The sequence below is a fragment of the Erpetoichthys calabaricus genome, chromosome 2 (assembly GCF_900747795.2).
Source record: "Erpetoichthys calabaricus chromosome 2, fErpCal1.3, whole genome shotgun sequence".
NCBI classification, from domain to species: Eukaryota; Metazoa; Chordata; class Cladistia; order Polypteriformes; family Polypteridae; genus Erpetoichthys; species Erpetoichthys calabaricus.
In genome coordinates, this window is record NC_041395.2 from 308,331,649 (window position 1) to 308,359,330 (window position 27,682).

At 36.2% G+C, this 27,682-nt stretch overlaps 1 protein-coding gene across 2 annotated transcripts in view; it reads right to left on the bottom strand.

The window, feature by feature from the left end:
• sh3pxd2aa (SH3 and PX domains 2Aa) overlaps positions 1-27,682 on the bottom strand; it is a 370,390-nt gene that overhangs the window by 182,140 nt on the left and 160,568 nt on the right. The window lies entirely within an intron of this gene.

Genomic DNA, 27,682 nt, shown 5'->3' on the forward strand with positions numbered 1-27,682 from the left:
CTTGCAGGGTGACTCACATTAGAGACTACAAAATAATTCAGAACCTTCAGGTTGTAACCCACCCTTCTTTTCTAATATAGGCTGCAATTCTCTAAAATGTATGACTTTCCTCCTAAGATAGAAAATGTCAACCAGTCGACGGTCCGAAAAACAAGACATACTGCATGATATGCAAAGGTTAATTTTTGAATCATGCTCTGTTCTACAGTATGTTTTTAGAGACTGTTCATCTTACCCTTGCTTTCATAACAAAGAGTTTAAACAAAATATATTTTAAAAAACTACAAGTTACAACCTAGGCGGAAGTGCATTATGGCACACACTGAAGGCAGGGTGACCAACAGTTAAGATGGTTCAGTACTGCAGAGAAAACAATTTATCTAGAAACTAGTGATCATACTGCTTAGAAGACAGATAGAAGTCAGAACTAGTTTTAGACAAGCCCTTACCCAAGGCCTCCAATGTAAAACTACAGAATATAAAATCACTGCAAATAAAAGCTTCTTTTTCTTGGCCCTGAAGAGTTGCAGCCTTACATAACATAGGAAATTTAGCTCAGTTTTTCAATCATTGGCTCCAGCATCAACATTTCGTATTCTTTCTCCAGAAACAATTTGGGAGAAAACTTCAGGACAACTCAAACTTTAATAAGGTTTGTTTCATGGCTTAAAATAAAGTAATAAAAATCAACTTTTTTCATTAATAACAATAAAAAATAAAACTATTTTTTAAAAAAATGTAGCTTACTCACACACTGCAACGTCTTAATTCATTAATGCTAAGCTAAAAAAAAAATCGAGGAAAGAAATGTGGCAGTATATATATTAGATGGCCAGCAGAGGTCAGTGTAAAAACATATATTGAGAGGACAGTTTAAAAAAAAAAAAAAAAAAAAAAAAGCACAACTGAATGAAAACTTCAAAACTGAATGAACTGAGAAGGAACCATGAACAAAAAATTAAGAGTTTGATAAAAACAATGTAAATAAAAAGGTAATAAAATATGTTTAAGTAAATAATGGAGTAATAATAAAACACATGCAGTAGCTAATTTTAAATATTTCAAAAACCTAACAAGTAACACAACTGTGATCTATCAGTTTCATATAATGTTTGACTTTATTAGTTATACTAATAATAATTAATTCCTTTCTTTAAATGATAATGCTCTTTGCTGCTTCATGATGTGTGTAGTATACACAGGAAAGAAAAACAGAATTCAATTCCAAAAATAAAAATGGATTTTATTTTGTTTCATTTTCTCAAATCATATAGCCAAATAACAAAACACAAAACTCATTTGTTTACTTTTGTATATGCACACTGAAATCATCAGTTTATAGACTGTTTATACAGAGTGGCTGACTAATAAATACATACTATCTAGAACATGACGTATCATGCATGCTACGTAAAATAAACTATTATTTAATCAACAGCTACATATTTGAGCATTCTTTTCATGTTAATTCAATTTGTGTCAACAATAATATCAAATGACTGACACCCCTTCCAGGTACCTGCCGTGCACCCAATGCAGTATGAAATAGCATCCCCTCAGGCTCAGAAATAAAAGGACCGACCGATGAACAATCTGCACTGAAGACCAACCAAATCCTGCTGTAAAAATCGTTTCATTGACACAAATTGTACCAAATTTTAGGTACTGAGGCTGTGACTATTCAAAGTACAGCAACTACACAAGGCTCACAGCAAGGTTAATGCTTTACATAGAAAAATAACTTAAAGCTTACATAAAGGAAAACAATTCAAGCGCTGCACTATTTAAAGTGTGCTAAAATTATTGCTAAAATTGAGTAGTGTCAAAATAAAAATAAAATTCATTATTAAAGTCACAAAACATTTATGCCAGACTGAGTAGTTTCTATTTCATTTTATCACACGCTGTTACAAATATGTACAGTATAGGGGTGGTACTATGGTGCAGTGGTTAGTATGTGCAGCCCTACATCTCCACCACCAGGGCATGAATTCATTGCCATTCCAGTTGTAGTCTGTTCTCCCCATGTTAGCATACATTTTCTTTGGGTTGGGTATTCACATCTTGTCCATTACCCATCAAATGTGCAGGTTAAATTGTTAGTAGTTCAAAATTAGCAGATATGTAACACCACCAAGGTTGTGGGTGTGTGCATATGTTTATCCTGAGATAAAATGCCACCCTATCTAAGAATGATTCCTGTTTTGCAATTGATGCTGCTGAGGTGGGATCGAAATTTCCACCAATCTGTAATGGACCAAGCAGGTTCAGAAAAAAGAAAAAAATATTGTCACACACGTGCAAATCAGAGGGAGCTGTATGGATCAAGTCAGGGTAATTCCACGTGTGGGGGGGGGTTGGGTGTGTGCTAAACCTTCTTTTGTTATCTCTGCAGACCAAACACAGGGGAAAAAACTGTCTTGTCATCCTTGAAAACATCACTTCCGGTTCCAGCACCCAGAAGCACATCACTTCCTGCACCCAGAAGCATGTCATTTATGGTTCTGGTGCACAGAAGCATGTCACTTCCAGTTCATTACATCACTGCCGGTCTTGGCATTTAAAGCTTCCATATTTACAACAGTAATTCAGTTCTTGATTGGACTCCATCGAATGCACCTCAGTGTTGATTTTCAAACCCATTGCAGCCAGGGATATTATACGGGTTGCTGCCCCAAACCTTTTTAAGTGTGTCAAGTCTGATCATTTCACAACATGAATGAATAAATATTATTTTCTATAAATACAGTATACTGCTCATAAACTACTATACCAAATCATGTAGTATTTTGCTGGCCTGCTCCTGCACAAAAGCTGCCAATAAGTTTAAGCGTGGTTTTCATTTTGTTGCACAAACAGGACATGAATACTTTTGTTATTACTGATTTTTAATTGAAGGAAAATGCATATTGTGAAGACATATCACAATCATTTTGTTCTCTTAAGAACTTCACTCACCAGTAACAGCTATACAAATGTCTCTTTAAAGAATATATTAGTTTATCTTATAACAAAGTAAAGACAATACAAGAAAACTGGCATGTAAAGTAACTTTGGTGAGCAAATTAATGTGTAAAAAGAGTCAAATGGGAAAAAGTTACTGCAACAGGAAATTTCTTATATTACTGGAAGGAAAGTTCATTTTGTGAGTACAAAGAAACACAGACAGACAGACAGACAGACAGACAGACAGACAGACAGACAGACAGACAGACAGACAGACAGACAGACAGACAGACAGACAGACAGACAGATAGATAGATAGATAGATAGATAGATAGATAGATAGATAGATAGATAGATAGATAGATAGATAGATAGATAGATAGATACTTTATTAAACCCAAGGGCAAATTCAAATACTCCAGCAGCAGCATACTGATAAACAAAATATTAAAGAGTGACAACAATGCAGGTATACAGACAGACAATAACTTTGTATAATGTTAATGTTTACCCCCCCGGGTGGAATTGAAGAGTCGCATAGTGTGGGGGGGGAACGATCTCCTCAGTCTGTCAGTGGAGCAGGAAAGTGACAGCAGTCTGGAGATGATACTGTTTAGTGGATGCAGTGGATTCTCCATTATTGAAAGGAGCCTGCTCAGTGCCCGTCGCTCTGCCACGGCTGTCAAACTGTCCAGCTCCATGCCTACAATACAACCTGCCTTCCTCACCAGTTTGTCCAGGCGTAAAGCGTCCCTCTTCTTTATGCTGCCTCCCCAGCACACCACCGCATAGAAGAGGCCGCTCGCCACAACCGTCTGATAGAACATCTGCAGCATCTTATTGCAGATATTGAAGGACGCCAGCCTTCTAAGGAAGTATAGTCGACTCTGTCCTTTCTTACACAGAGCATCAGTATTGGCAGTCCAGTCCAATTTATCATCCAGCTGCACTCCCAGGTATTTATAGGTCTGCACCCTCTGCACACAGTCACCTCTGATGATCACAGGGTCCATGAGGGGCCTGGGCCTCCTAAAATCCACCACCAGCTCCTTGGTTTTACTGGTGTTCAGGTGTAGGTGGTTTGAGTCGCACCATTTAACAATGTCCTTGATTAGGTCCCTATACTCCTCCTCCTGCCCACTCCTGATGCAGCCCACGATAGCAGTGTCGTCAGCGAACTTTTGCAAGTGGCATGACTCCGAGTTATATTGGAAGTCCAATGTATATAGGCTGAACAGGACCGGAGAACTGAACTTATGTCCAGGAGAATCTAAACTTTCAGTAGCAACAGTAAAAATATATGCAATATGTATTACTCACACTATCAGAACCACATAAAACTTTAAAAAAGGTAAGAAAATCTAAGTTTTTTCTCAAGATCTAAATCATTTTCAATTGGTCTTCATCTTATATACAAGTTTACACAATACTAAAACTGTCACATATGTAAACTCACCATTACATAAGAAATAATTAAATGATATGAAAACAAATTCTACAAAAAATAACAAACATGCAGATGCTCACTTACTCAGTTATGCTCTTTCACTTCCTCTCATGCTCTATAAGAAAATAATTTGACTCACTCTACTGCCTAATTTCTCCAGATTTAAAGTCAATTCACTTATGCCGAAAGACTCAAAAGATCTAAAATGTATTACTTGAATTTGTTCCACAATTTAAAAGAACTCTTCCAAGGACAACATCCCCTCTGATAAATTCTCTCTCACCCTAGAGATTACATTTAAATCTTGCAGCACTCTCTATAATGGACTATCTGTTGGGCACACAGCCGATGGTGAGATTCAACTGTGAGACTGGTTCTCTGATGGTGGATGTCAGCAATATTGGAGCCCCACAAGGTACATTCCTGTCACCTTCTCTCTTCACCCTGTACACTTCGGACTACAAAAATAAAACCAGTCTTGTCACTTGCAGAAATTCTCAGATGATTCTGCACTAATTGGCTGTAATGATAAGGAGGGTTGAGATTGGCTATAGGAGTTACTGATTGCTGACTTTTCACACACTAAAGAGCCTTCACTCTGGGCCACTATTCAGAAGGTGGATCTGGAGGTGGTGAAGGTGGTGTACTTGAGGCTCCACATCAAGAACAGGCTGAACTGATCTACTATCACAAAGGAACTATATAAAAAGAATGAAACAAGCTCTTTTTTCCTTTAGTGACTGAGCACCTTTGAATGTGACTAGTGACATTCATTACATATTCTATAGCTCTGTGATTACCAGTGTGATTTTTCTATGATTCAGTGTGCTGGCCCAGTACCATCCCTTCAACAAAGGCCCACTGAATCAAGAAGCTAACTAAAAAGACAGGCTCAGTTTTGGGGTGCACTCACGACCCACTGGAGGTAGGAGTGAAAAAACAGAGAATGAAGGCAAAACTGATGGACATTATTAACAATGTTGCAAATCCTCTCTGTAACAACCTAGCATTGAGTACTTTCAGCCATCAAATTATTCAGCAGAAGTGAGTCAAGAAAAGCTACTGGAACTTCTTTATAATGCTTCACTGTAAGTAATTGTGACTGCCCTTTTAACCTTTAGCCAAATCTGAAGTTTTCTTTTTATTTTAGTATTTCTGATGCGTGTGGCCTTTGTTGGGGAATTATTGTTGTTTGTTATAATTTTTATTTATTTTTACTAGGGGGCTTTGCCCCCTGCTCACTTCACTTGTGAGTGAACAGGGGACAAGTGGAAGAGTGTTTTGGGAACAAGATAGTGTGGTCTGATGATGTGAAACTGGTACTAGTAATTACAGCCAGAACCTATGTAATGGGGTTTAGTAATATAATGCAAGAAGATCTTCTCTGCTCTGTTCTGATGTTTTGTGTTATCTCTCTCTTGCTCTCTTTCTCTCTGATCATCTTTAACTAGTATGTTTAGATATAAAAAAGGCATATTTCTGACACCTTTTGCGTTCTGTGACATATTTTTAGTCTGGGTCAGGGTAGCATTAGACAGTACTTGATACAAGACATCACTGGGAGCACTTCACACCTACAACACAAAAATACCTGACAAGATGAATCAACAAATGACAGAAGCTGCCAGATTATAACATGGTTACAGTACAAGGACAGTAGTGGGATGTATGGGGTACCTTCCTCCAAGTCAAGCCAAGTCAAGTTGGGGAGCATGCACTGGTACAGTGCGTTGCCGCACCCACTACACAACGAAACAACACGGGATCCCGGTTTGCAACCCCCCAGGCAGACACGTGGTCCAGTCCCACCCTCCGGAAATGACCCTCTATCTGCCGCAGCCAGGTGTTACGTGGGCGACCCCTTGGTCTGGTCCAGCCACTCGGGTCCCTAACAATGAGGATCTTACAAGCTGGATCACTCTCGGGGGCCGTAGTGCTGTAACTGACGCTCCCTCACAATGCAGGTAATGTGCCTCATTCGGGACTCCATGAGCAACCGCTCATTCAACACAAAGTCAAACCAAGGGTACCCAAGGATTTTCCAGAGAGACACAGTACCAAAGGAGTCCAGTCTTCGTCTCAGGTCACTGGATAGTGTCCATGTCTCGCAATCATATAGCAAGACAGGAAGCACCAGGACTCTAGAGTCCTTCCTCCAATAGCAGGTTATACTTAAATACACTTTCATTTCTCTAATATAAAATGTTAGTTTATAATATAGTTCCTTGAAAAGAATTGACTTGCTAGGGAAATGTTGTGTTAGCAAAAATCTAACAAATGAACAAGTGAATTAATTCTATAATAAAATATGGAAAAAGAAGAAAATTAGCTGCTGAAAATTCATTATGCATTTGTTTAAAATAGGTAATGAAAGTATGATGGCTGAAGATTAATTGTGTTAGAGACACGTGAGAAGCAAGAAATATTTTTTCCTTATGTTTTCAGTGAGGGAAAACTCTCACAGCGGTTTAATCTGAAAGCAATGTGATAAACCAGTGTAGTTGCCAAATTGTTATTACAATGTTTGTAATCTGCTCTTGCTCAAGAAACACCTACTTATTGCAGTTAGTCACCAAGAAGTATAAACCCCAGAGAATTTGAGCTTTGCAGCATATAATGAGTTACTTGCACCAGAGTATTAATGCTCAAACAGACTGGCTTCAATAATAACAAAAACAACTTGCAGGTAGGTCAAAACAGTCATTATTAACAAAAGCATCAAACAGGAGGCAGGTGTTACGTAATATAAAAAGCCTTTCATGAGTATATATGCAATGGCAGATACCTTTTTGTTTTTTGGCAGTTCTGGTAAATGGACCACAGATTAGCCTAACTATGGGGAAAGAAAACATATCATTCTCAAACATATATAACCCACTTTCACATTTCACACTACAAAGACATGAATACTAGAATCACTTTCATGAGTATATATGCAATGGGAGATACTTTTTTGTTTTTTGGAAGTTCTGGTAAATGGACCACAGATTATCCTAACTATGGGGAAAGAAAACATATCATTCTCAAACATATATACCCACTTTCACATTTCACACAACAAAGACATGAATACTAGAATCACTTTGACTCAGCCTCCTGGGTATATAATGCTGATCATTTGAATTACAGATTATGTTGGACAAATGAAAGTCGAGCTTTATGTTCCACATCAACATAAGAGAAGGAGGGGCGTACCTTATGCATGCATAATAATTAACCTCGTGGCGTGGCAAGAATGAAAACAAACCTTGAAGCAGCCGATGCAGCTGCCCCCACCCACCCCCAACAGAGGAGATTCTATGAAATAATATTAACAAAAAATGTATTATTATTTACAAGATGTTTCTATCTTGTTGATAGAATAAAAACTGCAAATCATCAGCACAGGCAGTTTAGACAGTTTTCAGCACAACGTAACAAAATAGAACGAGCCAGTGGCTTCGATCATGACACCCCACTTTGAATTTTCTGCCTTTAAAATACCTACATATTTTTTCTGACTTTTGACTACGATATCGGCATTTCCGCTTTGTTTTGATGAAATATATGATTGCACATCTCTGACAGTGTTCTTTCTTCTTTGATCTCACGGAGGCATGGTGGTGCAATGATTGCCACTTCTGACGCACAGCTCAGGTCACCTTTTTGGCCACAATAATTAAACATATACAGCATAAATAAGATCACTCTGCTTGTGAAGTTGTAATGTATTATAATAAACAGTTATGATTTTAAAATGTTCATTTTGTCAATGGCAGGCATCCAAATTGTTTGGCTAGACCACAGCACAGATTAGGTCCACATACTTTTTTAGTTGCAGCTGACGTCTTTGAATTGCCAGTCTTCAACAGGGTTTGTTAGCAACTGTGAAGATGGTTTTAAATGGGCTTGACATTATCGAATACTAGACAGTAAAACCATCTGACTGAGAAATGTTACAAGTCAATAAGCAAATACAAGTTGTTACCAGAACCAAGATGCTAAAACCATAACTCAAGATGATAAATAGAATGCTATGAGTCATTAACCAGAAAATATCTTCAAGGTTTTTCGCCAATGTTCAGGTCTATATTCGACTGCCATGTCAGTATAAGAGAAGGAGGCGTGTGCCTTATGCATTCATAATAATTAGCCACATGCAGATAAAAAACAAATTTGAAGGAGCGTGACACCACCCAGACCCCAAACATCCAAACCCCCAAACTATGATTGCGCATCTCTGACTGCATACTTTTTTCTTTGATACCACAGAGGCACAGTGGGTGCAGTGGCTGGCACTGCTGTTGCACAGCTCAGGTCATCTTTTTGGCCACAATAATTGGTCCAGTATAGTTGGCAGACATTTCCTTAGTCCTTGGGGACATTTTAAAGAAGATTGCACCATTATAATCACCATTATAATCCAGTCAAATCTAGTTCAGTTAGTCCTTCCCCATTGAGGTTAATGTAGTTTGCCAAGTTTTGTCTCCTCTAAAGATTTGGTGGGGTCAGGATATGTGACATGCATTTTTTTGTACAGAGTTGCAAATGACCATAAGGTAACATATACTGTACTTACTTAAACAACTAAGGCAAAAAGCACTTTCACTTTAATTTATTTTACATAAAAATGATACATTTGTTTTAAATAAAATATTGCTGGCTAAAGGTAAAAAAGTCTAACATGATGGCCTTTAATAAAAACTGACATTTCAGTACAGGTGTGTGGTCTTTTAATTTCAACTATATATCAAATAAAATAAAGCTTTAATACAAAAAATGTCTAAGAGATCCATAATACATAAAACCATGCTATACTGAGAAAACGTTTCAGTGATTAAATTCTGGCATATATTGAGTATTATACCAACTGGACTCTTCATTTTCATTTAATTGAGGTGTATATCATATTATAGCATTCATTACATTTGTGTTATAATTTTTCTACATAGGGTTTAATCCAATGTTTTTCTTGAGACCATTACCTGTACTATATATTCAATCAGATTTAATTTCAAAGCTCTTATTACTAAAACTTTATCATTCATAACTGCAAATGAATTTTATTGGTTCACTTTGGCACTGGGTCATGCTGATGAGGCAAGAATGTGAATTTTCAAAGCACTGCTGCTAGAAAATGTGGACAAGCTACATAGAACAGCTTCTTAACTTTAAGAAAGAGGGAGCCCACCTGCTGGGGACTAAGAATAGCTTGCCTAAATGTCTACTTGGAAAGAGGTCAATATCAACAGACTGATAAGCACTGTTGACAGCTGCTCAAAGGCACCCACACACTGCTGGTCGAACTGTATAAATAGTTTGCAGAAATCCTCTGGAAGATTGATAAACTTAGGTTATTACTTTTTGCCTTGTGGTACTGTTATAAGACATACATACAATCACAGACAATATTTACTTTATGCTGCAGCTGCAGGATGCTTTATTCAAAATTAAAAATGAAATACTGTTACAACAAAATCAAAACATTGGAAACTTGCAAACAAATCTGAGTGGGACCTATACCCTGGCAACACTTCAGCATTTCATTACAAACACAGTGTGCATTAACAGTGCGCTGTCTAATCTCAAAATAACACTGCTCATTTTTATAAACTGTGGTTTACTGTGGGGAATCCGATGCTAATGGCAGCAAAATTCATATTTTAACTAGTTTGGAACAAATGCTGTCAAGTATACATTACCTGTGAAAGCTTAAACTGCGCAGTATCTCACTGAGCTACTATTTTTACATAGAGTATGATGTTGCCAATAGCTGTACCAGATTTAAATAATTTTGAGTCAGACATGACAATGAAACAATTCTTGAGACATAAATTGCAAATGGAAGCAAAAGTTATACAGGGATTTTCTTTAGCATTGTACCTTCAAATTTGTAATCATGTGAAGATCACATATAGTTTTGCCTTCCTATAATTGCTTTTATTACTATATTACTCTGTATTATTTAAGACTTCACTTGGAAAAGCTTTAGTTTTAGTTAGCCTTTATAAAGTATGTTTGTTTTTAGTTTAATGTTTATTTCACAAAGACATTTATATTTTGTTTTTATTTATACAGTATTTAGTTTCAGCTTTATTTTTAGTAATTATGGTATAGTTAGAGACATGTCCCATTAAAAAGCAAAAAAAAAATGGATATGGAAAATTTTATAAGATGCTTATAATTTTGAACATTTGTGCTAAACAAACAGCACTTTTTCATGCAAATTATCGATCCAAATTTAACTGGAACAAATGACAAATTTCTGAAGTAGCCTAATACTGCAAAAACAAAAATGAGAGGAATACTTTCTTTCATTGCACAATTTACTTTTCTATCATAACACTTACTCGTGCAGCACATGCCTTGGTAAATGTATAGTTAAGAGAAGCAGTACATTTTCTGAACACTAACTTTTCACATAGCCTTTCGCGTATGCATGGACAGTCTACAGATTGTGTTGTCCTTTCCAAACATGATGTTAGCTTTTGCTGTCTTGCATTATGTGCATGTGGAATTGCATGCATCCTGTGATTGTTGGTGCTTTTCAACCTTTCTTTTTCTTGAGTTCAGAAATAGGTTGTAGGCCAATTTATAGTGACTAGGTAAACTTTAAGGTTTGTGGGATTTGTACCCTTTATCTGCACAGCAAACTGAAAACCTTGCTGTAAAACAATGTGCTTACTATTGGCGCTCTGATGCTATATTCAAAAATACCCATGCAAGGCTTTGTTGTTTCCTACTGGACATGTTAATCTCTGGTGCTGTTTTAGTCAGCACTGAGCACAAGGTAAAATACCACCTTGGTGTGCCCTTCGCTTATATACATCTACGAGTTGCTCCATATGTTCATTCTAAAATGAAATATTTCTAGTTATTGTTTATAAACTTCAATATTGGCCAGACATTAATGTGGCTCAGCATGTAATCTGTACAGTGATAAAACATGTAATGCATTAAGATAAGCAAATAACTGCGGACACTCAAAGCTAGCACAGCCACTAAGACAGCATGCTTCATTGCTATTAATAAATTAAACACTAAATTTATACTGTTTATTGGGTATTTGAAGACAAAGTTTTGTTTGTTAGCAAAACTACTAAAATGATTCTCCTGTCCACCTTTAGTTGTTTTCTTTTGTTCTCTTCACCTTGCGCTCCTGCATTGTGTGTGTGTGTGCCAGTTTACCTTTCGACTCTTTTTTATTCCACTTATTGTACTTCTATTTAAGTAGTCATCTCTGGTGGTATGGGGTGGAGCATGTGGTTGTTACGAGGAGTTTTATTTTTGTTCTTACATAGGACAAAAATCAGTTATTATTGCTGGCTTCCTTTTGCTATATTCCTTTTTCATTTTACCCATAAAAATCTAATCACAAAAAAAAAAAAACTTCTAAAAAGCACCTAACATAATGACTGCACATACAACACATATTTGAATGGTACAGGAGTGAATGAGATGGAATTAGGAGCAATTGCTGCACTTATGGATCAATTCAATGGCTAATTATAGACTAGTTCACAAGCATAAGCAGCTTAAACAGTTATGACAGATAGTTTGAAAACAAAAGAACAAAGGCTGTTTTACAGAAATTATGAAAAACAATAAAAATGTTACATTGACAGTTAATTGCAGCTTTAAAGTCTAAAAAAGGAGGTAGTGATTTAAAAATTTAAAGCATCAAGTGCTTGTGTCATTTGAAATTGAAATTCATTTGACATGTCCACTAAATATTATTTGTGTTATTAACTTGCTAATATTTCCTCGATATGCAAATGCAAACACATCTCAGAACAGCAAATGTCAAACCACTGACAAAGTGTTTTTCTGAAAAAACTGGTTTGAAAAGTATATCGTTACAAAAGAGTTTTTGGAAACGAAAATATTCTGAACTATCTTAATACGCAGTAATTCATGTGACAATGATAAAATAATGTTTGAATTTTTATTTTTAGTAATTATTTTAAGCAGTATTTATTTTTCAGTTATTGGAGAGAAAATGTGGGTGAATAAATTTTTTAGGTGTACATATTAAAATAAATCAGGTAATCCATTATGACCATATCATTCTTTACATTCTTTACTATTATGAAATTCACACAATAAAAATCACCCTCATTTGTTGTTACATTGGGAGGAATTCCCCATTTCTGTCTCGTATAAAACCCAACCTCTGACTGGAAAGATTAGATACCAAATAAAATATTAAGTAAAAATCATTTTTTAAAATAATCTTTCTAGAGTAGAAACGTGTAATCAATGACACAATGACAGGTTAAGTAATTTGTTTAGAGTCACATACTGCAGTAAATCATGGTAAATCATCATCAAAGACCACATTTGCAATTGGTCAGAAACAGATTTCTTTATTTCTTGTTGTGTCACTGCTGCACAGATAAATGCAATCAGTCACTGAAGACTCATTTAAATACCAGGCTTAATTATGTATGGTTACAGTCCATATGTAAAGGAGGTCTTTGCAAAAACTAATGGTCATCACTGACTACACAGTATATATCAAGCTTTGAATATTGATACAACCCACTTTAAAAAGCCAAAAAAGTTTGGCATCCCTGACTTAACCCAATAATCCTATTTAATATATAGTTAATTTAAATTCCTTACTGTACTGCAAATCTTGAGATATAAACTGAGATATTTTGTTGACTTAAAAAGACACGTCAGGGGCAGTTTATAGGCTATAAGCCAGACAGTTACACATCAAGAAACAGAATAGTCAACTTCAGCAAAAATTAACCATGTGCTTCTCCTGTAAAAGAAATATGAAATTCACAGCAAACTAGGTATTACTGTGAAGAAATACACAAAGCAGCACATTTTAACACTGTACATTACAATAAGAAAAACAAGCAAACAATGTCATCCTGCAGTATCATTTCGGCAGTAATGGCAAGCAAAACCATAATGACCATAGATTAAAAGAATATACTGGGGATGTAGACAATTATAAAAAAAATTGCTGCCAATCACCAAAGCTAAAGTAAATGTTTTCAGCAGCTAATAAAATACGATGAGTCAAAGAATCATAATCAATCTAGAGGAGCTGTCATCAGCTTCATAGAAAAACAATTTAAAACAGAAAATAAGCTTGCGCTTAACAACGGACATCTGAACAATGAAAGATGAAATCAATGCAATTAGTGCAGATGTGCAAAGATACACACAGCAGCCTTGCTAAATTAGTAAAAAAAAAATCAGGAGTGGTCTCCCCTAAACTTTCTCATATACTCAGATATGAGGATGGATATTTGAGGAGTAAACCACAAGACAATGATTATATTTTTATATTATATACATTAAAGAACCATCAGCAACAAATCAAATCAAATTAATAATATATTGAACAATTATTATAAAAGTAAAGTTGAACAAATCTGACTCTGCAGTTGCATGAATAAAAGGTAACGTACCACTTCCAGTTAAGTATTTTAGGACTCAGGGAGGACTAAAATGTCGAGATTCATCTAAATCTGGAAATGGAATTTTTGGAGGATTCTAATACTTTCCCTATACTTCATATACGAGAAAGTCAGGGAGGTCTAAAATGCTGAGATTCATCAAAATCTCGACATTGAATTTTTGGACGGTTTCAATACTTTCCCTATACTTCATATATGGGAAAGTAAAAGAACGGTGCTATGTATATATGGGGCCTAGCAAGAAGTAGCTGCATGTGTTCACGGCTATGCATGTGTTATTGTGGCCCTCTATAGCATGTTTTGCACATTAGAATCAGAATTCACTTTATCGGCCAGTTACACTAACTTGGACTACAAATGTGTCTTGGTAGAATTGATGTAACTTAATGACAACACAAAATACAAAAAGACTAAATATGGTGTAGCACACAAAGGCAACCCAACATGTAATGAGATAATATGGAATTAAATATGATAAAATATGAAGAGAAATAAAATACATGCATATTAAACCATAGCTAGAGGCAGAACCTTGGCACTATGAGAGTTGCGGTTCTTTTCAGTTGCCAATGTGATTACTAATTCATATTTTCTATGTACACGCACACTTACACATGCAGACAAAAAATATAGTTGTTACATCAATGCAGATAAATGCACTTATCTAGAAGGCTACTCGGGCACCTTCGCATTTTTGTCCATGTCAACCACATGTATAAAAACTTCTGAAGAGCAGCAGAAAAGTGCATGTGCAAGCTATGCAGTAGCCACTACTGTATGCGAAGCCAGCCATTCCCTATGTGTATACCCGTTTCCGTGTGCACTTCTTGTTCACTAAAATATGCTACAAAAATTAATAAAGGCACTTTCAGTAAAGAGAAAGTGTGTAGCACATTTTCAGTTAACAAATTTTAACACCTAATGCATTAAAGAAACCTTTTCTGGACAATTTATCCTTAGACTACTCTAGTTCCATTTGAGCATACACAAAAACACAATTAGCATATTCCATCATTACATTACAAAGTTAAACATGGTGTCCCTAAGGTCTCAGTACTTGGGACCAGGGCTGTGGAGTCGGTAGATAAAACCTTCGACTCTGACTCCGACTCCTCAGTTTCCAGTACTTCTGACTCCCCGACTGCGACTCCTCTGTATTTAATATACTAATGTATTTTCCATGCTCATTGAAGGAAGGCAACATACACGTCATTTAACCACAGAACTACTGGATAGGAACCTGACGCTCTACCGTATTGGACAGTTTAAACAAAAGACAAGAACCCTTGAACACACATCAAGCCATAGCACACACCGACACCCTACATTATTTCACTTTTTTACACTCAAATGAACTTGTTAAACACATTATATCTGAAATAAAATGAGAACACTTTTTGTAATGTACCATAATCTAGATTACAATATGTGAATGTCAGGTTGTATAATAGCTCAGCTGAACTTCACACTAGTAGTAACACAACTATGCACTGGGCTTTACTCTTACCTCAGAGAAGTACTTAATTATGACTGTTGTTTGCTGTATTTTTTTTTTTCATTACAATTTAGACTTATTAGAAGTCGACTTCTCGACTCCGACTCCACAGCCCTGATTGTGATTGCTATAGCCTTCACTGTACATGTTAACTACTGGAAGATGATATACTGTAGTTCAAAAGGCAGTTTCATTTTTATGTGGATGACCAGTATCATTCTTTCAGAATAAAATGAGTTTTTTCTCTCTCCTCTTCTGCCTTAAGTTAACTCTTAAAACTCAAATGAACAGTACTACAACTAATATAACAGATGATGAAAAGGTATTGACACTTACAAACTCTGAAAACCTGAAGATTATTGTTGTTGAATCAGCACCTAATTTAGGCATTATTCATGACACACAGTCCTTTAGCGCTCATTCTGCTGCACTAGACAGACATGCTTTTGCCAGCAGAAATATAGAAATAGTAATATGTTCTCCAACTATGCATAATAAAGAGTAGTTCATTAAAGCATTTATTTCAAGCAGAATTGACTACTACAGTAATTTTATTCACAGGCTGTTCAATTCATTCTATTTATAACTATCAGTAAAAATCAAAATACTGTTGCAAGGATTATTACTGGATAGGAATGAACAATCCTACAACTTCCATTCTTAACCCCCTACATTGGCTTGTAGTTCACTATAAAACTAATTTCAGATTTCTCTCCCCTTAAATTGTTTTGGTCCTATTTACGTAATATAGCTTATAAATGCATATAATAGTATACCAGAACAGACTTTACAACTGAAAGCTGCTGGTCACATATTCCTAATTGAGGAGGTCAAGCATTTAGCTACAAGGCCCCAAACCAATGGAGCAATGTGTTATTCCTTCTACTTTCAGAATTTAATTCTAGGCTGATGATTTACTAGTTTTGCTTATACTCTGACAAAACCACTAATAAGGCTGTGCACACCACAACAACATTACTAAGTTATCTTTTTCAAAGGGAAAACAATTTGAATTACTTTCAATTTTTACTGACCATCTTCAATTCTATTTGACTTGGTGCCACTGCTACTGTTGTCAAACTACTGTTGCTTTCCAAGGATGGAGATAGAATAATAGGGAATCTGAATATTCAGCAGTTAACTGGTAACAGCATTAGACCACCCTATTTTATTTCATTTTATGCAGTTGCAGACTTTAGCAAGTCCTTATGCAACTGAAGAATGCTTCGAAGGGTGAGAATGGCCAAATGGCCTAGGTCAGTAAACTGTGATTCTGTCTCTTATAAACAACCACAAGCTCCCAGATGTTTATTTTGTAGAAAAATGCTGTTAATTGTAGATTTCCTCTCCTCCACAGTAAACTGACGATATCTTAAAATGTAATGTTAACATGAATTTATATAATGACTTTGTTCATATTATCTAATTTCTAATTTACTGTGTGCTTACTTTGATAAATGTGTTTATATTTGGGCAATATTATGGATTTTGCTGTTACACATTTTACAGATATAATAAAGTAAGTGCACAGAACATGTGTTATGCAAAAATAAAATGAATTTAAGTTTTAACTAACCAAGAAGACAGCATGCTTGTTTTGTTTGCCACACTTACTGTAAGCACCTTAACTCCACTCTTTCTTTCTCTACCATATTTAAGTGTGCGTCTTCTACAGACTCCAGAGCTGGCTAACTTGATTTGCTTTCACAACAAATCTGTTCTGGGGGTAGTATGGAACTTTCTCCAACTCTGAGCACTGCCACTGAAAGCTCATCTGTGTTCCATTTTCCAAATATAACAAAACCAACACTGACACTCATTTCACAAAACAAAATCATGGAATAAACATCCTTTAAGCATAGAATACTGGCAACAGACGAGTATTTGAATTTAGATTTTTTTTTTGTTGTTAAAAAGCTGCCTAGAACTATACATCCCACTTACACACACAATATACATTATACATATATATATATGTCTAAAATATAAGTGATCTACAGTTGCAGCCTTTAAGGAGCTAAGTCTGTTCCTATGCTGCTTGACCCAATACATGAAGCAGGACCCCAGTTCTCCTCTCTGGTTATCACAGACTGACACGTAGGACTCACCTCTGAAAATCCACAGGAATATTTCTGGCATCTGCATAGAGGAGTAGTCATACACTGGTGTGACTATCAGTATCCCCAGGAACGCTTAGCATTACTAATGGCTTTCTGCACTCTCAGAATTCCAAATGTTATTTAAAAAACATACCAGGCCCGAAGAAGATCTTTTTATCTTTGCTTACATGTTAAATTTTATTTTGATCGCCACGCCATTCTTTATATAGGTCTCCTAGAAAACTCACAATATTAAAAGTTAAAGAATGCATTAAATGAGCATTTCCTCTTTAATTGTAGAAAAGACATACACGGACCCCCTGAAAAAAAATTCAAGTGACAACAAGATACCAAGAACACATGATTCACCAGCATTTGTGTTTCTGCTTATATCCCTTTCGCGATATCCTTTAACAAGTAGCAAAAATTTACGCTGGGTATAAGACTCAAGTCAAATGTATGTTTTTATTATATAATAGTAATAATAATAGCATCTCATTACTCCAAACAGTAAACTCGGGGAGGACCCGGGATCAAACCCACAACCTCTTGATTATGAAACAGCAGTTCTTACCTGTGCACCAGCCAAGCAGGCATGTCTGCTTTGTGTCGATTGAAATTTGGACTTCAATTTTTAAACATTGACAGCAAAATGTAAATTGAATAATTTCTTTTTCTTCAGTTATATTCTTGAATATAAGTGCAATTGTTTTGTTATACCTTTTGTGGAAGTATTTATTTGATATTTGGACTTCATAATACACTTCATGTCCAACATTTTGTCATTATTACTTTAACATCAAAAAAGTTTCTGTTTTAGTTATGTGTTCAACATTTCTTGTCTCACAGTTCTTGTCATCCCACATTTATACATATCGCTGTAGACACATAACATACATGAAATGTATATATTCCAAATAACAATATATTATTTACCCTATTTACCTCACTCCCAGATAAAGAGACTTCAGCTGCGGGAATTTTCTGTCTGACATGAATTCACCTGCCTCGGTGGTGGATAGGATAGAAGGCTGCTTGCTGCTTGTGCTGACTGACACATTTGCAAAACAAAGATGCTGATGAGGAATTGCGAGGGAATTTAAAGTGGCCCGGTATTACAAATATTTTTGTAGGCTTTAGGGATTCTAGTGTTAAAAACAATCTGATCAAATGCGTCTGTTATAGCATTATAGGATAATTATATATCAAAGGGTTGTCATTGATTAAAAGTAAGTCTTTTTCTAAGCCTAAAAAAGACTACACACAGTAAAGCTAATGTGCTGACTGCTGACGTTTTTCTATCATACAGCAGACATCTGCATTTAGTTTTCAATAAAGTTAATAATGCTTTTGTTGATGTCATGGGCCAGATTTTATTACATTTGATTTTCCTGGCACTTCTTGAAACACTGTGGTTTTGTTACTTCAGTTTACTGTGGAATGGAAGGGGTCATCAAAGTAGCCAACTGAAATAAAATGCTGATGTGTTCCTGCAGTGGCATGCTGATTTTCAAATTTGTTGTTCTTGAATAATAAATAGTGCCCAGGTTAAACAAATATGTTAAACATCGATAATATAATGCTGGCCAGTATGATTTTTTGCATGTGAAAGACAAAACTTTATATGTGGAAAAAATAAGAACATTGACAGGGAGCAATTAACAGATGTAGAACAAAACAAAAATAATGAAAAAGAAAAAACTCAATAACCAATAAAGAAGAAGACTCAATAAATCTTGCCCTGTCACAGGACATCAGGACACAACAAAAAGCTTAGACTGAACTATGCCCGAGTTATCATACAATTTTCATAAAGATACGTACAGCTAATTTTTGAGTGATGTTGGAGCAAACATACATACACTGTTTTCAAAGAAGCAGTGGCTTGGGGGCGAGAAAAATAAAAGTGTAACCAAAGTGCATGTTTAATGATGAAGTTGAACATAATAAATGGGAATTGAACCTGGATTCCCTAGTTGAAGGGCAAGTGACCCAACCATCACAATGTCATCATGACCTTCAGTCTGCCACTCACTAAGACTCAGAACTGCTCTCGCTGCTCCTGGGTAAGGGTGAAAAATGCATGTCAATACCTGACTTAAAATGTTAAATGCCTGCATGACAAATTTCAAAAATACAAAGCTATCCATTAAAAACAAAAGAAATTGTGTTTTATGGATATGAACTGGCATGCTAAATGGACCTATGAGGTCTGTTTTTTGAGATCTTCTTTTACTTATAAATAAAATGAAATTTAATACAAGTAAGGTTACTTTTAGCACATACCTGTGTAACCCTCACACTGTTGCACCAATGCAAAAAGAACTTAGTAATTTCTCTACTATAGAATGGGAAGGATGACAGTGATACCTACAAATAAATGGCCTAAAGACTGTTTTCTGCTAAAACAAAAATGTAAAATAACTCAACGTAAAAAAATTTTATCAATAAACAAACAAAAAAATGCAAACTTGTCGTGCATTACTCAGCAGGCATTCAATCATCAATCCAAACCCAAACAGCAATTAACTGAAATTTAATACTTTTTAAGTAAGAAGAGAAGAAAAGACAAAGAAAGGGAATGCGGATGTACAATTTACTAAATATTTTACATTACAGCGAGTAATTACCCATATTAAAAAATAGTAAAACATAATAATTTGAAAGTAAATTATGTTTCATGTTGCGTTAGAGTTACTCGTTGCGTAATACAATTTCGTTCTGTTTGGCTTTGAAATTAACACGCAAAAACTTTTTAAACTTATACTTTTACTGTAAAACTTCAGTAAAAACAATTTTTTTTAATTAAATATTCGTCAATATCACACTGAATTGTAATTCTGTGTTTGGACATTCATCGTGACAACGCAATGTATAACTGCCCGTGATTGAATCTCGTTTCTTTCTCGCTATTAAATAAAACGAATTTGTTGAATGTTTGGCTCTGAGATTTGTAAATTGTCTTTGCAAAAGCTATTCTAATGGGAAACTGTTAACATTTTAATACGAATGGTATATCAAGACCTGCTTTGTTGTCTAATGTTATCCTCTGAAGATGTACTACGTTACCTTTCTTGGATACATCCTTCTTTCTATAGTAATACGTGCGGAGGAAGACCGGACGGTGTTAACAGTTGCTGATATTCTTCGGCATATTGTACATTGATGTTTTCATCTTCCGCACAATCACCACCACTGTTTCAGCATAGTCTATTGATACGCATTTAACCAATTGGCCATGTAACCGACCAACATTTTTGGCATTAATTCGTTTGACTTCATTTCTTGGTGCTAGTATTGCCCGTGTACGCATTTTTACTGTTGATAACCCTTCATGATGAAATTCTTCAATAAGATTTGGACATAAGTCTTCTTTAACTGGGAACTTAAAGTGAGGAAAACATTAAAATTTATAAGAGCAGAGAGAGCAAAAACTGTGTCTGTCAAAAACATTCACATGAATGAGAGGTGATAGTACCGTGTGTGGTTCAATATGGTTGAGAGGAGGGAGTGACTTGAAAACATCTCACGGCCAAAGTCTCGACTCGCGGGACTTGAAAAAATCTACCAAAAAGTGTTGTTGCAGGATTTATACATTTATAGTACACATATATATACTGTATATATATATATATGCTAGCAAAATACCCGCGCTTCGCAGCGGAGAAGTAGTGCGTTAAAGAGGTTATGTAAACATATATATACATATCTACATATACACATATCTACATATACATATATATATATACATATATATATATATATATATATATATATATATATATATATATATATATATATATATATATATATATATATATACATATATATATATATATATACATATATATATATATACATATATATATATATATATATATATATATACATGTATATATATATATATATATATATACATATACACATCCACATATATATACATATATATATACACATATCAACATATATATACACATACATATACACACATACATACACACACACATATACATATATACATAAACACATACATACATAGTGCGTTGTAACACGGGCTGTGATTGTTACATGGGAGGGAGACGATAAATCACAGCTTCCCGCTTTCTAATCGGGCCTGTGATTGGTGCTTTGACTGATGCCCAGATCCCACCGTATCTCCCCTTAGGAGAGGCGTTAGGCAAGTGTAATTGAACAGCGGTGCTGCAAATTTAGCTTTACACCTGTTTTTAAGGCTTATTGACTGAAAGGGGCTTTCATGAAAAAAGTTAGGGCTTTGCTACAGGATACACCCTCTACAAGTTAAGGAAGTAAAAATAAAGGTATATATTTCTGTTTTATTTAAACCTTTTAAGTTTGTATGCAGGCAGCATGGTGGCGCAGTGAAAGGTGCCAGTTAGGAGACCCGGGTTCACTTCCCTGCGTGGAGTTTGAATGTTCTCCCCGTGTCTGTCTGGGTTTCCTCCGGGTACTCCTGTTTCCTTCCACAGTCCAAAGACATGCAGGTTAGGTGCATTGGCGATTCTAAATTGTCCCTGGTGTGTGGGTGTGTGTGCCCTGCGGTGGGCTGGCACCTTGCCCGGGGTTTGTTTCCTGCTTTGTGCCCTGTGTTGGCAGGGATTGGCTCCTGTATTTAGGATATAGCGGGTTGGATAATGGAAGGATGGCCATTTGTATGCATAGCCCCATTTGCCCGTTTTCTTTTTTTTTCTTTCTTCAGTAATATTTCAGCAAACCCGGAGCTTGTCAGTTCAAATCCTGGTACTGACACCACTGTGTGACCCTGAGGAAGTCACTTCACCTGCCTGTGCTGCAAAAAACAAAAGTAATGTAACAAATTGTACCTCAGATGTTGAAAGTTGCTGGAATAAAGGCACAAGTCAAATAGATAAATATGTATTATACACATAGGAACTATTCATTTATTTTCAGTTAAGTCATCTGCAGCAAACCTTTATAAATGAGGGTTTCTCCTTTTTAGATAGTGCAAACTGTTTCTTCTTCATTGAGGTTTTCTCTTGGAGAGCTTTTTTCATTTCATTGAAAATTAAAGCAGCAGCTGCCAAAATATGTAGCTTTCTTATTAATTTTTCAACATTGTGTAAAATAACTTTATAAAGTAACATAAGAGGTTTAAATACGGGTTATCCTTTTACACTAAAATATTACTAAAGAGATACAAAAAAAGTAAAATGCATATGTTGTTTTTCTTTAAGGAGATTAAATATTACTGAAGAAAGAAAAAAAAAAACTAAAACAGCCAAATGTGGCTATGCATACGAACTTAAAAGGTTTAAATAAAACAGAAATATATACCTTTATTTTTACTTCCTTAACTTGTGGAGGGTGTATCCTGTAGCAAAGCCCTAACTTTTTTCGTGAAAGCCCGTTTCAGTCAATAAGTCTTAAAAACAGGTGTAAAGATATTGACAATAAGCTACACAAACCCACCAAGACATGGAATCGTTTATATCAAGGAGCTGCGCTACCTTCTTCCAGATCGGCCCCAAGCAGTTCATATTTTTCCAAAGCAGTTCTGGTCTACATCGGCATCTGTAGCTGAGTCGAAAAACACCATCCCATACTATTAGTTAACGATTAACACATTTCTATATGTATTGTAAGCATACAATACAACTGATAATATGTTGCGCTTATTTATCTGGTGTACCGACATTTTTGCGCGTTTAACGGCTGAAATCCAACGTGGTTTGTGCCCTTCAGAATGAAAACAGTTTGCATTTACCTTTTTAATAAAAGGCGAGCTTTTAAGCCTGAGAAATCACCCCGTAAATGCACACGTTTAATTGCACATGTGTTAATATGTATGCTTACACAGTATTAAAAGACACTCAACAATTAACGTCATTTACCTTCGTTCCCGCGTTTGAGTTGTGCTGTAAATTCTTACTGTGAAATATAATTGACAAATAATTTAGTGAACGAACTTGTGAAGAAGGTGGAGCTGGAGTATTACCTCACTTCATTAACGAAAATGCCGTGATGTGCGGAAGGGCGGGGGGAGTGTGGGGGTTGACGGAGAATGTTTTCTTCAGCGCTCTTTGGGGCTCCTCCTTGTTTTCAGTTCACGTCTATTACGTAGGAGGCGTGATGACGCGATACGCGACTCCGCCTCCTCCATTACAGTCTATGGACAAAAAAGAGGTTCCAGTTATGACCATTACGCGTAGAATTTCGAAATGAAACCTGCCTAACTTTTGTAAGTAAGCTGTAAGGAATGAGCCTGCCACATTTCAGCCTTCCACCTACACGGGAAGTTGGAGAATTAGTGATGAGTGAGTGAGTGAGTGAGTGAGGGCTTTGCCTTTTATTAGTATATATATATATATATATATATATATATATATATATATATATATATATATATACTAGCAAAATACCCACGTTTCGCAGCGGAGAAGTAGTGTATTGAAGAGGTTATGTAAACATATATGTACATAAACATATATACTTATATATACATATCTACATATACACATACTGTATCTACATATATACATATATATATACATATACACATCCACATATATATACATATATCAACATATATATACACATACATATACACACATACATACATACACACACATATATATATATATATATATATATATAGATATATATATATATATATATACACATACAGACACATATATATACATATTTACATATATATACGGGCGGCACGGTGGCGCAGTGGGTAGCGCTGCTGCCTCGCAGTTGGGACACCTGGGGACCTGGGTTCGATTCCCGGGTCCTCCCTGCGTGGAGTTTGCATGTTCTCCCTGTGTCTGCGTGGGTTTCCTCCGGGCGCTCCGGTTTCCTCCCACAGTCCAAAGACATGCAGGTTAGGTGGACTGGCGATTCTAAATTGGCCCTAGTGTGTGCTTGGTGTGTGGGTGTGTTTGTGTGTGTCCTGCGGTGGGTTGGCACCCTGCCCGGGATTGGTTCCTGCCTTGTGCCCTGTGTTGGCTGGGATTGGCTCCAGCAGACCCCCGTGACCCTGTGTTCGGATTCAGCGGATTGGAAAATGGATGGATGGATGGACATATATACACATATATACATATCTACATACATACACATCTATCTATCTATCTATATATATATATATCTCTATCTATCTATCTATCTATCTATCTATCTATCTATCTATCTATCTATCTATCTATCTATCTATCTATCGTCTAGTTCAGCACTCCAGTTGGAATATGACCAAGCTGTGCAAGCTTACTATTAAGAATGCAACGTATAGTTGTACAGGAGAAAAGCAATCTTGCCTCAAATCAATGGCAACCTTTTGTAGGTCTATGAACTTAATTTAAACTTTAGGTTTACACGGTGCTCTGTTTCCATAGTATCTGCACTCATGAATATATCTGTATGTGTCAGTCGCTGAAATCCCCACACTTGGCACCGTCGAAGTACTGCTTTTAAATTTTTATTAAGAAGAAAAGAAAACCTTTTTAAATTGAGGTAAAATATACCACTAACAATTTGTTAAGAATCTGTTTTTTTGTGTAGCTGACTTCACACAGCCTCTCCGCTGTTTTATAAAAGAATGTCATATAAGGTCTTCCTTTTTCGTTGCTTCGCCATCGGAAGCAGCCTTTTTATTTAATCCTGTTTTTACGATTGTTCTGTTTGTATACCAGTTTGTCAGTTCAGCACTCCGGTTGTAATATGACCAAGCTGTGCAAGCACACTCTTGAGAATGCAACATATAGTTGTACAGGAGAAAAGCAATCTTGCCTGAAATCAATGGCAACCTTTTGTAGGTCTACGAACTTAATTTAAACTTTAGGTTTACACGGTGCTTTCTTTCCGAAGTACCTGCACTCATGAATATGTCTGTATGCGTCAGTCGCTCAAATCCCAGCGGTTCGCACCGGCGAAGTTCTGCTTTTAAATTTTTATTAAGAAGAAAAGAAAACCTTTTAAAATTGAGGTAAAATATACCAATAACAGTTTGTTAAGGATCTGTTTTTTTGTGAAGCTGCCTTCACTCGAGTGATCACTTCGAGCTTTAAGCCTGAGAAATCACCCCGTAAATGCACACGTTTAATTGCACATCTGTTAATATGTATGCTTACACAGTATTAAAAGACACTCAACAATTACACAGTATTAAAAGACACTCAACAATTAACGTCATTTACCTTCGTTCCCGCGTTTGACTCGTGTTGTAAATCTCTTCCTTGTTTTCACTTCACGTGATTACGTAGGAGGCGTAATACGTGATGACGCGATACGTGACACCGCCTCCTCCATTAGAGTATATGGACAAAAAACAGGTTCCAGTTATGACCATTACGCGTAGAATTTCGAAATGAAACCTGCCTAACTTTTGTTAGTAAGCTGTAAGGAATGAGCCTGCCAAATTTCAGCCTTCTACCTACACGGGAAGTTGGACAATTAGTGATGAGTGAGTCAGTCAGTCAGTGAGTCAGTCAGTCAGTGAGGGCTTTGCCTTTTATTAGTATAGATATATATACAGTGGTGTGAAAAACTATTTGCCCCCTTCCTGATTTCTTATTCTTTTGCATGTTTGTCACACAAAATGTTTCTGATCATCAAACACATTTAACCATTAGTCAAATATAACACAAGTAAACACAAAATGCAGTTTTTCAATGATGGTGTTTATTATTTAGGGAGAAAAAAAATCCAAACCTACATGGCCCTGTGTGAAAAAGTAATTGTCCCCTTGTTAAAAAATAACCTAACTGTGGTGTATGACACCTGAGTTCAATTTCCGTAGCCACCCCCAGGCCTGATTACTGCCACACCTGTTTCAATCAAGAAATCACTTAAATAGGAGCTGCCTGACACAGAGAAGTAGACCAAAAGCATCTCAAAAGCTAGACATCATGCCAAGATCCAAAGAAATTCAGGAACAAATGAGAACAGAAGTAATTGAGATCTATCAGTCTGGTAAAGGTTATAAAGCCATTTCTAAAGCTTTGGGACTCCAGCGAACCACAGTGAGAGCCATTATCCACAAATGGCAAAAACATGGAACAGAGGTGAACCTTCCCAGGAGTGGCCGGCCGACCAAAATTACCCCAAGAGCGCAGAGACGACTCATCCGAGAGGTCACAAAAGACCCCAGGACAACGTCTAAAGAACTGCAGGCCTCACTTGTCTCAATTAAGGTCAGTGTTCACGACTCCACCATAAGAAAGAGACTGGGCAAAAACGGCCTGCATGGCAGATTTCCAAGACGCAAACCACTGTTAAGCAAAAAGAACATTAGGGCTCATCTCAATTTTGCTAAGAAACATCTCAATGATTGCCAAGACTTTTGGGAAAATACCTTGTGGACTGATGAGTCAAAAGTTGAACTTTTTGGAAGGCAAATGTCCCGTTACATCTGGCGTAAAAGGAACACAGCATTTCAGAAAAAGAACATCATACCAAAAGTAAAATATGGTGGTGGTAGTGTGATGGTCTGGGGTTGTTTTGCTGCTTCAGGACCTGGAAGGCTTGCTGTGATAGATGGAACCATGAATTCTACTGTCTACCAAAAAATCCTGAAGGAGAATGTCCGGCCATCTGTTCGTCAACTCAAGCTGAAGCGATCTTGGGTGCTGCAACAGGACAATGACCCAAAACATACCAGCAAATCCACCTCTGAATGGCTGAAGAAAAACAAAATGAAGACTTTGGAGTGGCCTAGTCAAAGTCCTGACCTGAATCCAATTGAGATGCTATGGCATGACCTTAAAAAGGCGGTTCATGCTAGAAAACCCTCAAATAAAGCTGAATTACAACAATTTTGCAAAGATGAGTGGGCCAAAATTCCTCCAGAGCGCTGTAAAAGGCTCATTGCAAGTTATCGCAAACGCTTGATTGCAGTTATTGCTGCTAAGGGTGGCCCAACCAGTTATTAGGTTCAGGGGGCAATTACTTTTTCACACAGGGCCATGTAGGTTTGGATTTTTTTTTCTCCCTAAATAATAAAAACCACCATTTACAAACTGCATTTTGTGTTTACTTGTGTTATATTTGACTAATGGTTAAATATGTTTGATGATCAGAAACATTTTGTGTGACAAACATGCAAAAGAATAAGAAATCAGGAAGGGGGCAAATAGTTTTTCACACCACTGTATATACACACACATATAATAACTGTCTTCTTGGTTTGTTTTATTTTATTATCTATAGTTGAAGTAATAAGAATCCAAAATATTTGTAATAAATACACTGCCTTCAGATTTAACCTTTGAATGAATATACAATTATTTCATTTCGA